This window comes from Anomaloglossus baeobatrachus, chromosome 10 (genome assembly GCF_048569485.1).
Source record: "Anomaloglossus baeobatrachus isolate aAnoBae1 chromosome 10, aAnoBae1.hap1, whole genome shotgun sequence".
Taxonomy (NCBI): domain Eukaryota; kingdom Metazoa; phylum Chordata; class Amphibia; order Anura; family Aromobatidae; genus Anomaloglossus; species Anomaloglossus baeobatrachus.
The window spans coordinates 90,844,938-90,861,215 of NC_134362.1; the positions used below are offsets into that span (position 1 = coordinate 90,844,938).

Below are 16,278 nucleotides of genomic sequence, written 5' to 3' on the forward strand. Positions count from 1 at the left end.
TTACCAGTATAAAAAAACCCCCCAAAAAACAGGGATAGCGCAAACCATCCATGTGATGTCCATTCTAGCTGTAGTGTGCACAAACATGGAAACCAAGTAGGATATGTTTATTGCACAGACACCTTGTTGCAGCATGGTAAGTGTCCTTGTAGATAGACAAGCAAATCCAGCAACGCAGATCCCTAAAATGCTTAGTTTATAACATCAGACTCAGTCTTTCCTCATTAAATATAGCTGTGGTGGTAAGAAAGTACAGCACAGCACAGCCTGCCCTCTCCAGGTGGCTGCATGCCATGGCAGCGGGGATTCGGGGGGGGGGGGAAATTTTACAAACCATTGATTTGACGCCAGTGATTCTGAACATACACAAACAATAACCCGAGTGTCAGTGTTTTTCATGCCATTTTCAACAGTGTTTGGGCAGCGTTTCAGTTTTTACCATCTTTTTCTTCAGTAGTTTTCAGTTTGAATAAAAAAGTGAATATAAAGAAATTCTCCTATTCACTGCAATAATAAATCAGGCTGCATTTTTGTCCCACTAGGAACAGTCTGTGGGGCCTAAGTGTATGTACTATGGCCTTCAGCATCTCTGGAATGGTCTCCCATTATGCATATTATTGTTCGACAACAGCAAAGGGAGCTGTCAGCGGCGGATCTTGAGGATTTCCCCAAGTGCATTCAGTGTGGCAGAACATTCCTCATACAAACATTACTAACCTCAGTGATCGCAGACAAGGCATTACGACTGTGTATTTCTGTCGCGGGCGGAGAGGGGTTTTTGGGGAACGCCGCTCGCCTGGGGGAATTTCTGGCGCTCGGGTCCGGTGCTTCTGCTCCTCGGTGGTTCGAGCACGGGGCCGGACCCGGGACTCAAGCAGCGCCTCCTCGCCCACGAGTGAAAAGGGGAGGTTTGGTGGTGGGATGTCGGTTGTGACGCCACCCACGGGGTTGTGGTGATGGTGAGCACCACCACTGCTGACGACGGGGGTTCCCGGGAGCGATGGCGGGGAGCAGCTAAGGTGTTGGCCCCTCCGTGGGTAGAGGCGGTTGGTCCCGGGGCCCCGGTTGGGGGAGAGGTTTGGTTGGTTGGATAGGGGCAAGGTGCAGGTGCCGATGCGGGAAGGCAGCGCGGATGCGGGGCAGCAGTGCAGCGCTGTGCCGGATGGCACTGGTGTACTCAGGTAGTCAATGACAGAGTCTCTGGTAAACCAAACGGCTGGATGGACAGGGCCCGCAGTCGGCTGCGGTTTCTTCACCTGTCCCCGGACGGGTTTGTAGCGGCTGTCTTTCCCTGCACCTGTGTGTAAGCGTTTGACCCCTATGGGATTCCCACGGGTGGTCTGCTCCCCGGGTTGTACGTGTCAGGAGAGCCCGTTTTGCCCACAGGCGCTGGCCCTTGGATCTCTGGCCATTGGCGGTGGCTCTTATCCGGACGGGTTGGGCTGTTGCCTTCTGACGGGACTTGGGTGGGAATGAACCCCCGAGGTCCAGACCGCAATCAGGTAATTTGACCATTACGGCGGCCTCCGAGCCTAGTCGGGGTCTGATTACCCTGCCTTGGTGCTTAGCTTCACTCCGCTCCCCGGTTCGGTACCGGCGGGCCAACGGTTCCGCAGACGTCCACTGACTCCTGCAGACAGCCACCACTGTCTGCCGACCTTGCTGATATTGTCTGGGCTCCGACCCAGACACACACAGTCTCCACTTTACTCCTCAACTCCACTCCACTCCAAACTTAACTTAACTTGACTACTTTTCCTGCCTCCAGGCCTGTGAACTCCTCGGTGGGTGGGGCCAACCACCTGGCTCTGCCCCACCTAGTGTGGACATCAGACCCTGGAGAAGGCAACAAGGGTTTTTGGTTGACAGGTGTTCCCTACCAGGGAAGGTGGAAGGTGGTGTGTATGTGTATGATGTTATACTGTGACTCCTGGGGTCCAGGGCGTCACATTTCTGCTTGTGGCGCTCCAGATAGCAGATACAGCAGTGGAGACTCGCCGGCGACGAGGAATACAGCAGGGTTTGTTTGTTTTTTTGTTTTTTTATAGCAAGTATGAAAATTGAAAGAACCTCTTTAATTTCTGGATGTGCTGCTACACAATAGTCTTATTGATGGATTTATATATTTTTCTGATATGCAATTACTTCATCTTAAGAAATGGTGAATGTCTTGTATGCTATTGCCCAAATGTACAGTTATCTTCATCTTATGTAAGTTATAACACATCACTGTTCCGCGTCATCTAGCGGTGCACGGACCCTCCAATGTTCGCTCGCAACGGTCGTGTGACCAGGCTACATGACTGAAGCCTGTAATGACGTGGTACAGATATGTCCTAATGTGTGGGGGTTGTGTGTGCAGTAAATTAATCACAATTACCTTTATTAATAACCAGCAGCTGAGTATTGGTGTGTAAAGTGCAGACGTGGGATATCCGCACCCCTGAACACTTTACATTATTAATTTCACTGACCCATAACATGTTTTAGAATATACTTCCTAACATATACACTATTTAAACACTTGTGCTATATTTTAATTGTCTGGTCCTGGTTGTTATCTAATTATGTGTCAGAATAAAATATAGATCATCAAAAATACTTTGGATTTGCCTTTAGAATATACTTGATTTATCTTTCCTAATCCCCTGCCACTATCTACACATATATCAACTAAAGTAGGGCGGGGGTGAAGCCAGTAGTGGATACAACGGACTGGTCAGGTCTCTTCTGGACAGTAAGGCTAGGTTCACACACTGCGTTTTTTTTGCCGCGGGTGCGTTTTTGTGCGTCTTTTGCGGCAAAAAACGCACAAAAACGCACCTGCGGCAAAAAAACGCGGCAAAAAACGCACGCGTTTTGCCACGATTTGGTGCGTTTTTTGCTGCGTTTTTGCTCACTGCGTCTTTATGCGTTTTTTATCAGTGAACAATGCCATTAAAGATTGTTGAAAAGAAAAAGAAAAAAAAAAAAAGGTCATTTCCTTCTTCAATATGGTCTTCATTCTCCACTAGTGTATGCAATAGAGCAGACAGCTGCAGAACTACAAGGCTCAGCATGCTCCATACAGGACTGTATGCTGGAGGGAGAGGCAGAGGGAGCAGAACTACAAGGCTCAGCATACTCCATCCAATAGTGTATGCAGGAGAGCAGACAGCAGCTGCAGAACTACAAGGCTCAGCATCCTCCTTTCAGGACTGAATGCAGGAGTTTTTTGCCCCCAATAAAATGACGTGGGCTTCGCCATATTTTTGTATGCTAGCCGGGTACAGCAGGCAGGTACAGGCTGCCCCCAACCCCAGCTGCCTATTTGTACCCGGCTGGGAACCAAAAATATAGAGAAGCCCTTTTTTTTTTTTTTTTTTTTTTTAATTATTTCATGAATTTCAAATCACACGGTGACTCCATCTGCATCATTATAGTCAATGGCCCCTTTGGCACATATGTCCGAATCCAGTTTTGCAGGGCATTTGGACCGAAGCCCTGATGGGACCACAAAACGGGGGGAGGAACGCAGTGTTAAAGCGCCCTTACTCAAACTACACTTTCTCTAAAACCCAGTGATTCAGAGACAGTCAAACTTGGCTTAGATGATGCTAAGCAAAAGTCAAGATTAGTATGGAAAATGTTCTACATGGAAAACAAAGCTTGAGATTCTGCATTCAGCCACACGGCCTAGTGCTACTACCACTTTACACCGCAGAAAAACAGGAGGTTCATCAGCAACTCACAAACTGGCTCCCATAAGAAAAGCCTGCAAGGACTGAGCGCCCGGGTTGGGGGTGTAGAAAACCATTTCAAAAAGTCACACGGCCCAGCATAGGGATACAACTTTATTACCAATGTAGAGGAAAATCCAAAGTGCAAAATCCAGATAAGATGACAAGTGATGCCTCCATGTTACTAGAGGATACAACACCCCATCACAGCATCTATAACTAAGAGTGCTGTATACACACTAAAGTGTCACTTGTCACTATCTGGATGTTTGCACTTTGGATTTTTCCTCTACATTGGAATAAAGCTAAGTTTCTATCCCTATATTGGACCATGTTACGTTCTGGAATGATTCACACAGAAGCCAAAACTGACAAACCTATTATGTGACAAAAGGTTGTGTAATGTTTTTAATTTCATGCAGAATTATTCCTTATCCATTTGTCTCTGGAATTAGATGTTCATTGTTTCCAAGTAAGTAATGACCAGGACACGCACATAAGGCAATGGGGCCATGTTATAGAATACAAATTTGTGAGGATTGTTGGGGAGGCCAGACAATCAGACCCAACCTCAGTAAATGTTAGTGTAGCGCCCCCGAATACATCAGGGTGCTACAGTGAACTGCATCCTTTTCCCTCAGGGTGCAGGACCTACCCCACATGGTTCCAAGTTCCCAGAAACCAGTGTCATCTCCATCAGCACCACAAATCCCAATCAACACCTCACATTATGACCTGTCAGACACACCAGTGAGTTGGTCAAGCTGGAAAAGTGCCACCCACCCAGGGGATAGGCAGACTGGTGGGAGGATAGTGAAGGAGTCTAGTGAGAGCTCTCAAAGAGAGAGGAGCTGGGGAGTGGGAGCTCCCAGGGAGCTAGAACGACCAGTAGCAGCGACATTGGAAAAGGGTGCGACGGACATAGTCTAGGAGGACTGTCATCACCAGAAAGCCCAAAAGAATGGACCGGTACCGAGCACGACAGTGTACAGGACCCTAGGTCAGGAACCGATTCAACGTCCTGGCAATTAACCTGCAGAGGAAGGGGACCTTCAGGGACCTTCCCAGAGAGCTCAGAGACTGAAAGCATCAGCACACCACGGGGGACAGGGTTTTCCAGAGAAAGCAACCCATTAAAAGTCCCAAGTGCCATCCCTTGGGAGCAAATTTTCACCTAAACATTGAAGAGCGGGACCTTATAGTTTTAGGCTAGAGGGACCCACAAAGACATGAAACTCTGCACGGAGGCAGGCTCCGGATTACTATGTGACACCGGTGGGACCGGGTACTTGGACGGGCTTCCCGCAGCGGCACACAGAGAATTTGGCTTACTTGCAGCGTGTGTGTCTCCTTTATAATCCTAATCCAGCACCACGATTACCCACAGTTAGTACCCTGGTACCCTGCTCTCCCAAATAACCACCCAAACCCCTGAGCCCAGGGCCATCCCTACCTGTGGAGGGACCAACATCAGGCTGCTTAACTCAATCTGCCCCGGTACTCTTTACAGCAGCGGCGGTATTTCCATTACCACAACCCACAGGTGGCATCACAAACATATCCCCTGTAAATACCCCCTTTTACGAATCAAAGTGTCCGCCAACCTGGGTCCGGGCCCCTCGAGCCACCACAATCCCAGATCCGAGCAGCTCGATCAACTCCGGGGCGGTACATTAGAATATTCATATCTTATTTAGTATTGACAGATTGGGATTGATCTTCCCAATATCAAAATATCATAAAAACTATACAAAAAAACAAATAAATAAATAAATAAAGCACTAGATCCAATTACCTGTACAATGCACCAAGAAGAGATGACCCACTTCTTGAAAACCGATATACACTGGGCGGCAATGAATACTTCTGAACACACCGTCCGCCTTTTTATCAGTCTTGGTCCAGCCTCAAAAGCCCTGAAGCCATGAATCCTGGGAGATGTGGTGCTTCAACTAATGGGGGGGTGAAAAAAAAAAAAACCTATCAAACTCAATATCTCACAGCTGTGTACTAATGATCGGGGCTGGACAAATCCCAGGAGCCGGGTAGTCCATGTACCACAAATTACTGCATTATTCTTTACCAATGAGGTCTATGGACATTCCCATTGATCAGGGATTTGTTCAGCACTGCTGATAATCATTATAGATGAGGCTACAACGGAGGAGGAAACAGACAGCGCTCACATCTAAACCTCAATATACAAAACACTGAATATGAAAATCTAAAGTTTGTAGCTAATCTAGTGACACATTTTTTTGGTTCATGAGAGATAATATAAATATGATAGATAGCGTGGAATAGAGTCGCCCACCTAGGGGGTCAGGGAGGGGAGGTGAGGAGTGTAGTCAGTCAGAGAGGAGAGTTGCAGGAGAGAGGTTGGGAAGTAGCCCTCGAGCTGTGAGGAGCTCAGAGGAAGTCAGGAATAGTAACTCCTGAAGGAACTGTCTGGGTTGCAGACGTTGGTCTGGGCTTAGAGGAGTCTGACCCCTGGTCGCAGGGGATTGTGGAGAGGTGCTCGGACTTGTTGAGGAGGACAGCTGGCAGCATAGCACCATCACCGGTCCAGGACCAAAGGCACGACGGGGTACACGGACCCTAGGTCGGGAGTAGCTTCAGGCAACCTGACAATTCACCTGAGAAGAACGAAGCCTTTATGATCTGTTCCCACCCGCTCCAGAATCGGGGCATTAGCGCAACGAGGGGGTTGGACTTTCCAATCCAAAACTGTCCATTAAATCCCAAGCATGAGCCCCAAGAGCAAGCTCCCATACTTAGCCATAGTAGGGAGCAGGGCCCGGCTAGTGCCATGCTACCAGGCCATCAAGTTGAACTCAAACTAAGTGCCAGGAGGCAGGTCACGGATCACCAGGCAGCACCATTGGGGATGGGACCCGGACGAGCTCCCCTCAGCGCCAGCGGTACTCAGAGACTTGGTTTACCCGGTTGTCAGTGTCTGCTTCTGAACTGAGTACGAGAGTGACGCCCTGCATCCCATGGCACCCCCCTCACCGAGTCCCGGGGCATTCCCCTACCCGTGGAGAGTTACAACACCTTGCTGCCCCACTTAATCACCCTGGGTACTCCCAACGGCAGCGGCGCTATTCCACAAATTATCGTACACCACGGGTGGCGTCATGAACTATACATCAACTCCCCTGTAAATACCCCCTTTCATTTGAGTGGCCGTACGACCCCTGGGTCCGGAGACCCTCGAGCCACAGCGAACCCGGATCAGAGCAGCTTGGCTGCTTCCACAACGGCGGCACATTAACTCCGAGGCTCAATGGCAACTGTGGCATCCAAGTGGCAGAAAATACGTAATTACTTACCGGTAATGTGTTTTTTCTGAACCCATGACAGCACCACGAGAGAGGGGATCCGCCCTTCAAGGACAGGAAACCTCCAGGACAAAAAGGGGCGGTACCTCTCCCCGCATCAGTTGGTTTACAGAGCAGGAAAGGACCTCCGGAGGAAACAACATTATAACATAACCAGCACCAACATGAACCCCGTGCAGCTAAAAAACAGCCAATTATCCACATGCTGGGAGGGAATGTAAGGGTGCTGTCATGGGTTCAGAAAAAACACGTTACCGGTAAGTAATTACGTATTTTTCCAGCACCCATGACAGCACCACGAGAGAATTACATAGATAGAGGAATAAGCCAAGGGGGGGAAAAAAATCACAGAACCGAGCTCCCCAGGTGAAGCCAGCAAGGATAAGGCCAACTTATAGTGCCTATAGCGAGTGAAAGGGGAAGATCACGTGGCCCCTGACAAGCTGCTCAATGGTGACATACGATCTTGCAGCCCAGGAGATGTCATTGCCCTTGTGCAGGGAACTTTCAGACCTACAGGCACATACCTACCACAAGCCGAGCAGACGAAGAAGTGGCTTCGCAGATCCACCCACCAAGTGGATTTAGAAGCCTTGAGCGTCTAGCTATCACCCTGAAAGAAAACAAACCGGACCTGCCTCTGCTGCAGACAGATATTCCATAAGGAACCGCTAATGTCCAGCAAATGGCCCCCCCCCTCCCCTTCCTGATCTTGCCGACCATCCCAAGGATGGAAGAACAATTCCCTTTTGAATTAAGAAAACATGACGTACTATCAGGAGGCAAGGAGGGGCAGGTTTCAGGACACCTTATCCTTGAAAGCTGAGTAATGGTGGAACTAAGATAGGGCCTGGAAGTCACTAACCCTACAAGCCGATGTGACGGTGTCAGGAAGTCTGTTTCAGAGGCAGAGTAGTTAATAACATGGACTCCAAGGGATCAATGGGGCTTTGTCAGGGTAGATAGAACGAGAATAAGGCCCCAAGGGGGCAAGATAAATTGCGCAGAGGGCTAGACCATACCCGAATGAACCGGGAGGCCAGCGGACTCCAGACTGGACTCAATGGTACCAGGTAGCAAGGGCCCATATTAGAACTCTTGGTGAACGCAATGACAGACCCAGTGTCAACCCCTTCCGGAAAAACTCTAAAATTACCGCAACAGTCGTCGGTCCATCAGGGCTCACCCTTGGAAGACAAGAATATTGTCCAGGCCCGCCTTTTTTTTTTCAACCGGCTTACTACTCCGAAGAAGAGTAGGGACAAGAACAAGAGAAAACCCTGAGTCGTAAGGTGACCTTTCAAAAAAAAAAAACCACACGGTAAGATGCAATATACCTGACAGGGGGTGAAGATCTGGAACTTGAGTGAGGAGGACCAGTAGGACCCCCGGCCTGGAGAACGACAAGTTACCAGGGAATAGAATCATGGTAATCTGGCAAAAAATGGCGCTATCAGGATCATCACAGCCCTGTTCTCCAGGATTTTCTTCAACACGGCTGGAAACAGGCTATGAGTGGAGAGGTACAACAAGGTCCCATCTACATTCGAACAGCAGGGCGTCCACCACATGAGGCCGATCCCGAGGATTTAGAGAACAGAACCAATGAACCTTATTTCAGGTCACAAAGAGGTCTATTATCAGAACACAGGCAACGTATAGCGAAGTGGCGATGGACTGACGGAGGACCCATCCCCCGTCTCAACCGGCCGCTGCCGAAAACAGTCCAAACCGATTACTCTTCTCCATACAGGAACTGACGACCAGACAGGGAGGGTAGGGACCAGCCCACCGCTCAGTCTACAACCAGCCATATCCTGGCAATATTTATGAAAAGAAAAGAAAACAAACCATGGGATTTGCTTCCAGACCACACACCGCAGAACAGGTGACCCCGAAGGCGGGCTCCTCTTTGAAGACGTGCGGTAAAAGCAAGCACCTTAGGATCTCAGGTCATATGAAGCGTGTTTCATGACTTCACCGGTTCAACCAGCAATGTAGGGATTCGAATGTGCCGGAGTACAAGCACTTGGTCAATGATCCTCAACAATTGCTTGAGTCCCCAATATGTCCCACTGAAGGTTACTACAGTGTGCGCCCGGTCCCACCGAACTGTCGCAATGGCGGATGTAAGGGAACCCTGTAGGGACATAGCACCTTTGAGGGACAACCTTGGTGCCTCTGGTGCCGGATCTATTAGGACCGGAAGATGAAATACCCGAACTTCTGAATCGAAGTAAGCCCTAAAAAAGAAAATTAGGACTGTCCTCGGACACAATCCTGATTCTCCTAGTGTAGGAGCCTTTCCCGTGTGAGCAGGAAGAACACCCTCCCGCAGAAAGGCGGCACGATGACAGGCAGGCCTGCCATCAAACAAGAAGTTGCCGAGGTAAGGGATGATAAGCACTTCTCTGCACTGTAACGTCTGAAAATCTTGCGAAGACTCCCAGCCCATAGTTATCCCTTGGAAGGGTTGCATACCGGAAACGTCGAATGTTTCCTTCCATAAACAGGCTACTCTGAGGAACACTAAACTACGTCGAACTGGACATGATAGTATGCATCCGTCAGATTCACTACTGGTATGTGACCGCCTGGAATAAATGTTTCACACTGGGCCTCCCGGACACTATTCCGAAACAGGTTTACAACGAGAGAACTGGTTGCCAGTCTGGTTGAGGCCGCAGATGAGTCTAAAAGGAACGCTGCCGCTCCTTGTGAGAAGAGGAGTGGGGACATGATCCGTCTAGGGGCTTTCTGGCATAGCCTAACCTTGATGTGGTCAACTCATACTGCCAGGGACTCCATTGTGGCAGCAGCTTCATTAGCTGTTGCAAGCCCCAGCTGAAAATTCCGAGGTATTTGAGGAAGTGGCGTTATTTCCATCCTAGAATGCTGTAAGTCCTTACCTCCCTCATTTTCACAGAATAGGGAATTGCCCCCCCAATCCCTTCAGCCGTTACTTGTCCAGTCTCAACTGTAGAGCCGCTGTGAGCTAACAAGGGCAGGCACAAGCAGCCTAGAGCGGCCGATGACTATTTGAAATCCTGAGAGCAGCGACAGTCAGCTTAAGGGGCCCTGCGACAGAAGGAACAAGCTGCTTCCTCAAAGGGCAGGCTGGGTTGAACTTTGCCTATCCGCCTGTGGCCCTTATATAGCAATGAGGGACTATACATTATCAACAACCGGGAGGCATCACGGGTTCCCTCTTCTAGGCCACAACATACGAAATCGAGACATCTCTTGGGTGCCACTTCAGGGATGCCCATAGCGTGCCCGACCACAGTCACTAGTGTGACATTGTTCTCCATCGAGAAGTCTGAACAACCCGAGATACTGTCAGACATTGATGGGGAAGCTGAAGAATTCCACTCACCCTCAGACCTGACAGTCTCCATAAGCAGGGAAGGCAGGCCTGAATTTCCGAAGGCCACGACGCTGCAAAACTGTCAAGCCAACATCGGGCTTGACAGCCCTAATCAAAGTCCTCACCTGAGAGGTTATGCTTAATACCCTTCTGGCACCACTTCTGAGACCAGGTAACAGACATCTCCTGATTAAAGGGAGCGTGGTCCAGGTATTGAAGTGTATCCATTGAGTCCGCCCCAAAAACAGGCAAGAGTGGCTCTGAACAAAGTGAACTTTCATGAAGGTCACTTACCACTCTGATGCAGAGGCGGAACTGGGGTAGAAGGAGGAATGATGGCATCTGATCAATCTCCCCTGCAGGCTCTGGGCGTCGGTCCTGCTGGATTTTAGACTCCACTAATTGGACCAGGTGCCGATCCTCCCAGAGTATCACATGAGCTAGTATACCCGTCCGCGTTGAGTCTTGCAATCACACTGCCCCAACTGCGTGCCAGCCTGCGCTGTCTGGTAGGAGCAGAACTGGAGGTTGCCTCAGTGAGCCCCTTTTTTTTTTTTTTTGAATGACATGAATGCTCACATCTAAAGGGTTATCAGTCATTTTAGCGCGACCGACAAGAGCCATATGAGTGCAGCAACTGCCAGCAACCAGCTCCCTCTGTCCCCCAGCTGTCAACACGGAGCTGTTGCCGTGTACATAGCAGTCTGCAAGAACGGAGTCAAACCCATAACGTTATAGGAGCCATGTCGCTAATGCGGAGGCCGACCCACACCAAGGGTCTCCAACACCAGGCCCGCAGGCCACATGCAACCCTGGAAGCTGTTTCCAGCAGCACGGGGACAGCCGTATTCCACCGGAGGGGGTGAAGCCTTCAGTTCATCTCACTACAGCCGAGTCTCAGCACACAGCCGGTGTCTCTTCCGGGAGGTGACGTCAGCTGAGCGTCATGCGAGAACCCAGAGAAGATCCCGCGCCTGCGCGCACACACACCCACCATGTGGCAGTGGCCATCCTCAAGATGGCGTCCCTCGTTGTCTCTCCTGCCCAATCACCCGGAGTGGCCGGGCAGATACTTGTGAGGCCCCGAAGCACACTGTGGAACACCACCACTCACCTCTAGGCCGGTAAGACAGCGTCACTGCTCCTGCAGCATTGGAGCGTGGGAGACACTGACATTCACAGGCATAGCCCCCGTGGGCTGCTGTGGCGAGTCCTCAGACTTGATGCTGGTAGGCTCCGCCACTCCCAGGTGAGGCCAAAGAAACAGGTACATCCCCCGTGGGCCTGCAGCCACGAGGACGCCACCGCAGGGAAGCGCAGCAGCAGCCAGGAGGACGCCACCGCAGGGAAGCGCAGCAGCAGCCACGAGGACGCCACCGCAGGGAAGCGCAGCAGCAGCTACGAGGACGCCACCGCAGGGAAGCGCAGCAGCAGCCACGAGGACGCCACCGCAGGGAAGCGCAAAAGCAGCCACCTCCATCACAGCCCCTGGCGCCGGTGGTAAGAAGAGGGGGGGGGGGAGGGAGGGAGCCCACGCGCAGACGGAACCCCCGTGGGTTTTTTCGGCGGGAGAGCACTTGCGGCCGACCAACCCTTACCTGGTCCCCGCAGGCTCCACACCACGTCCTCGCGCCTGGAATCAGTCCTGGCGTCACCGGAGGATGGTGTGCCGCACGCAGGCCCGACCCCCGTGGGTCCGCTGCGGCAGCTCCACGGCACCTCAGCCGACCGCAGCAGGACCAATGCCGCTGCCAGAGCCAGCCGGCTGGGCGCCGGTTTTGAATCTTCGGCCCATCAGGACCATCCTGGATCTCTGGAGGCTCCCTGTTCAAGGACAGGAAACCAACTGATGCGGGGAGAGGTACCGCCCCTTTTTATCCTGGAGGTTTCCTGTCCTTGAAGGGCGGATCCCCTCTCTCGTGGTGCTGTCATGGGTGCTGGAAAAAATGGCGTGATACCATGGAGTCACATGAGCGACGTCACCGCCGCTCATTCTATCCTGCGCACGTTTACACTTACTATTGCAGCAGGTTTCTCTTCCGGGTTCTCCTTGTCAGTTTCAGACGCGCACTGCGCATGCGCAGTGCGCGTCTGAAGCCGGCGCGTGAACACCCGGAAAAGAAGCCTGCCACAATGCGCGCAGGATAGAATGAGCGACGGTGACGTCGCTCATGTCACTCCATGTTATCACGCCCACAGGGGCGTGATACCACGTAAAGTATGCAGACGTCCATAGGGCAAGGCGGCGCCCCTGTGACCAGAAGCTCTCTAATTTACATAGGAAATCTGAAGGTAATAAAACGTTTTTTATTACTTTCATATTATACAATTTTACAACATAAGGATGGGTAGGGAGGTGTAATTAGGGCACACATGCGTCTGCTGATAGGTCAGAACGCATATTCTAGGTGACAGGTTTCTTTTAATTTAAATATATTACTGGTTTAACATGGACAAAAGATATTAACATGTTATTTTCCTTTAAGGAATTCTTAGGTTTTGGAGATTTCCACCATATCTATCAAGCCTATCCAATGCCAACTATTTTAAAGGAGATTGAATACAAGATACAAGTAAGTATATTGAAAATATACATGGGAGTGTAATAAGGGTATACAAATTCCTGAGCGTGCTCTTATGCCTTTAAAGCGTATTCTATTGTGACCCAGTGTGACAGGGTCCTTCTCCCATATTACCTGATCAACAGAGCGAGAGATGGCTTACAATCCAAAGAGCATGTATTCCAAGCAAATCAAATGGTCCATAACATAATCCACAAAACAGAGGGTAAAATTAGTCCAGTAACACAAATATAGTCCGGTAAGCGATAAATGTCCAGGTCTCTGAGAAGTCTCAGCTTCTCCCAGAGGATCAATCCTTCTCTCCAAGTTCTCAAACAGACTGACAAATCCCCCAGGTAAGCCGAGAGTTTACAGCAGGCGGATCCCAGGCCCCCTCCCCCAGACTTAGGGACAGGAACACTATAGGGGGTAATTACCTACAGACAATACAATGTACACACGAGCAGTACAAATAATGGACAGTGAAACACGCCTGAACATTAACCCACACAAAATGGTACAAGACCCACAATATCCCACCATCACACTCAGTATCCAAAAATATCCATAAAGACAATTTATTAACTCAAACAAAGGGCACAAGGCCTAGAGATAATCAACCAACTGTAGATTATAGCCCCTTAACTAATGCCCAGTTGTGATTATTGCACCTTGGCCATTTAAAGGTTACTAGATGTTTTGTTGCACTTTTGCCCTTTAAGAGATTGCCAAGTATCATATTGCACACTATTCCTATAAGTAATGGTAATTCCGTTTATATTATAAATCCCTATTGATGTTTATAAACTCCAAAGAAAGACCCCCTATTAGTATATTTAGGCCTTTTTTATTAAAACATTGTATTTGAACAACCCGTATTGAAAACTAACGGTACAACTAAATATTAGCTAGTAACTTTGTAACACTTGATGTATAACTTCTACTGTTTGTAAATAGATTAACTGTCTGGATTTTGTCCACTTTAAGCCATCGATATATGGAACTTCTATCTGGCAGGTCATCTATATGTAAGCATTGCACAAAGCAGAACAGCACAAATCCGTACAATGTGGGAGATAAGGGGCCATTCTGTGTAGTGGTCTCTGAACACTGCATAGAGCTGTGGTGCTCTGCACTATTACGCTGCTCACCTCCATCAGATCATCGATACACAAGTCCCAGACAACCCCTTTAACATATTGTTTTTACAGCACAACAATCATTGGTGTCGTTTTGTTTTGTTTCTGGGTTTTTTGTTGGTTTTTTTTTTAACACACCTTTAAAAACTGTACCAAAAACAACATTACTGGGTTTTTTCCCCATTCTACCCCACTAAAGAGTACGTTAAAATATACGGCAAATACAGCTCACCCAACAAATACCGGCCCTCACACAGTGACTTATGTTAACAACTAAATAAATACAAGTTATGGCTCTTGCAAAGAGGGGGGGTAAAAACATTTTCTGCCAAAAACAATTATGGTGTCAACAAGTGATTAAAGTGGTATTCTCATCTCCAGATCCTATCCCAATATGTAGTAGATGTCATAATAAAAATATGTTAGCCAATCCCTCCAATTAGAAATGTAGTATAGTTCTCCTGATATAGCCATGTCTCTCACCTCATGAGCAGGGCATTGCAGCTTAAGTATCCAAATGTCCACTAGCAACTAACTGTCCTTAAATAACGTGGCTGCAACTATGAATTAAAAACATTGCTATAATCAGGAAAACTAAAGTACATTGTTAAATAGAGGTATTAGCTAATATTATTACATCTACTACATATTGTGGATCGGATGTTGGAGATGGGAGTAAGCCTTCAAGCTTTATTACAGCGCTGTAGGATGTAAAATACACCTGTGTAAGAACAGAGTCCCTGAACTGCCCTTTCCTTGATGTACATTACATACCGTGATGTAGACTGACTTAACCCTTTATCGACCAACCACTGTTAGTGGATGTGCATGGCTTGAGCCTGCAGACATTGACTCCAGTGTTATACAGTAAATAGACGCTATGGTGATGCTCCTATTGGACATGGACATCACATGACCCCCCCCAAGTTGCAGTTTAAACATATATATCATAAATATATACACAAACACACAAGCTGTTTGCCAGATCGGTACATTAAACTCAGGTTTAGAAAACAGCTATGAAGAGCCAGTCTCCAGATTGTCTAGACCAGGGGTCTCAAACATGCATGCGGCCCCTGAGGCTGCATGTTGCGGCCCCCAGACCCCCTGACAATTGCAGCTCTGCAGTGGGCCGGCACCGGCTCGGCTTTACTAAAGTTGATTCATTTGCGCCGCCACCGCACAGAGGAGCTGTCCGCACTATACCTATGGCTCCTGCCAGCCAATCGGATGCAAGAAAGTGACGTCGCTGTATGACGTCACCTCCTTGCATCTGATTGGCTGATGCAGCCAGTGCTATAGTGCACAGAGCTCCACTGCGTGGCACCGCAAATGGTTCAACAGTTGTAAAACCGTGCCTGCGCCAGCCCACTGCAGAGCTGCGATCATCACTGGGTCTGCAACAAGCAAGTAAGGTTCGTGACCACTCTCAGGACTCGCGTCCTGGACGTGGCAGGTCCTGACCTGTGGGGCCACCCGCAAGTCTCCCCCGCCGAATACCGCTGCTGCCCATGCCCAAGTTCAGGCTGCTGTGGTCTCCTCAGGGAGGACACATGCGACTTCGCAGCAAAGAACGGACGTGCTGCGGCCTCTGAAAGCCACACCGCAGCTCAGTGTTTGCTGCAGGCAGTACACACACAGTGGCACGGGATTCTAGGAATCCTGTCCACTCTGCTTGAACTGCACATCGCAGCGTTTTGGACACAGCTGGAACAGGCTGCATCCAAAACGCTGTCAATACTGATCGTGGGCACGGAGCCTAGCAAGAGGGAATGGAGGAAAGGTGAGATTTTATTTTTTGTGTATTACTAAAGGTTGAGCACAATACCACAGGATGCTACTGGGCACAAGGATAGGCACAATACCACACGGATGGGCACAATACTACTTGGCTCAATACCACAAAGATGGGCACAATACTACTGGGCTCAGTACTACTAGAAGCAATACTACAAGGATGAGCACAATATTACAAGGATGGGCACAAGAATGGGCACAACACCACACGGATGGGCACAACACTACTGGGCTCAATACTACTAGAAGCAATACTACAAGGATGAGCACAATACTACAAGGATGGGCACAACACCACACGGATGGGCACAACACTACTGGGCTTAATACCACAAAGATGAGCACAATACTACA

The 16,278-nt window shown here is 49.2% G+C and overlaps 1 protein-coding gene across 1 annotated transcript in view; it reads right to left on the reverse strand.

The window, feature by feature from the left end:
- The window catches only part of KIF18A (kinesin family member 18A), a 222,103-nt gene that overhangs the window by 201,465 nt on the left and 4,360 nt on the right, over positions 1-16,278 (reverse strand). Inside the window, exon 2 of the mRNA XM_075325411.1 lies at positions 5,515-5,671. The gene's annotated coding sequence lies outside the window, so the exon portion shown is untranslated. The remainder of the gene's footprint in view (positions 1-5,514; positions 5,672-16,278) is intronic.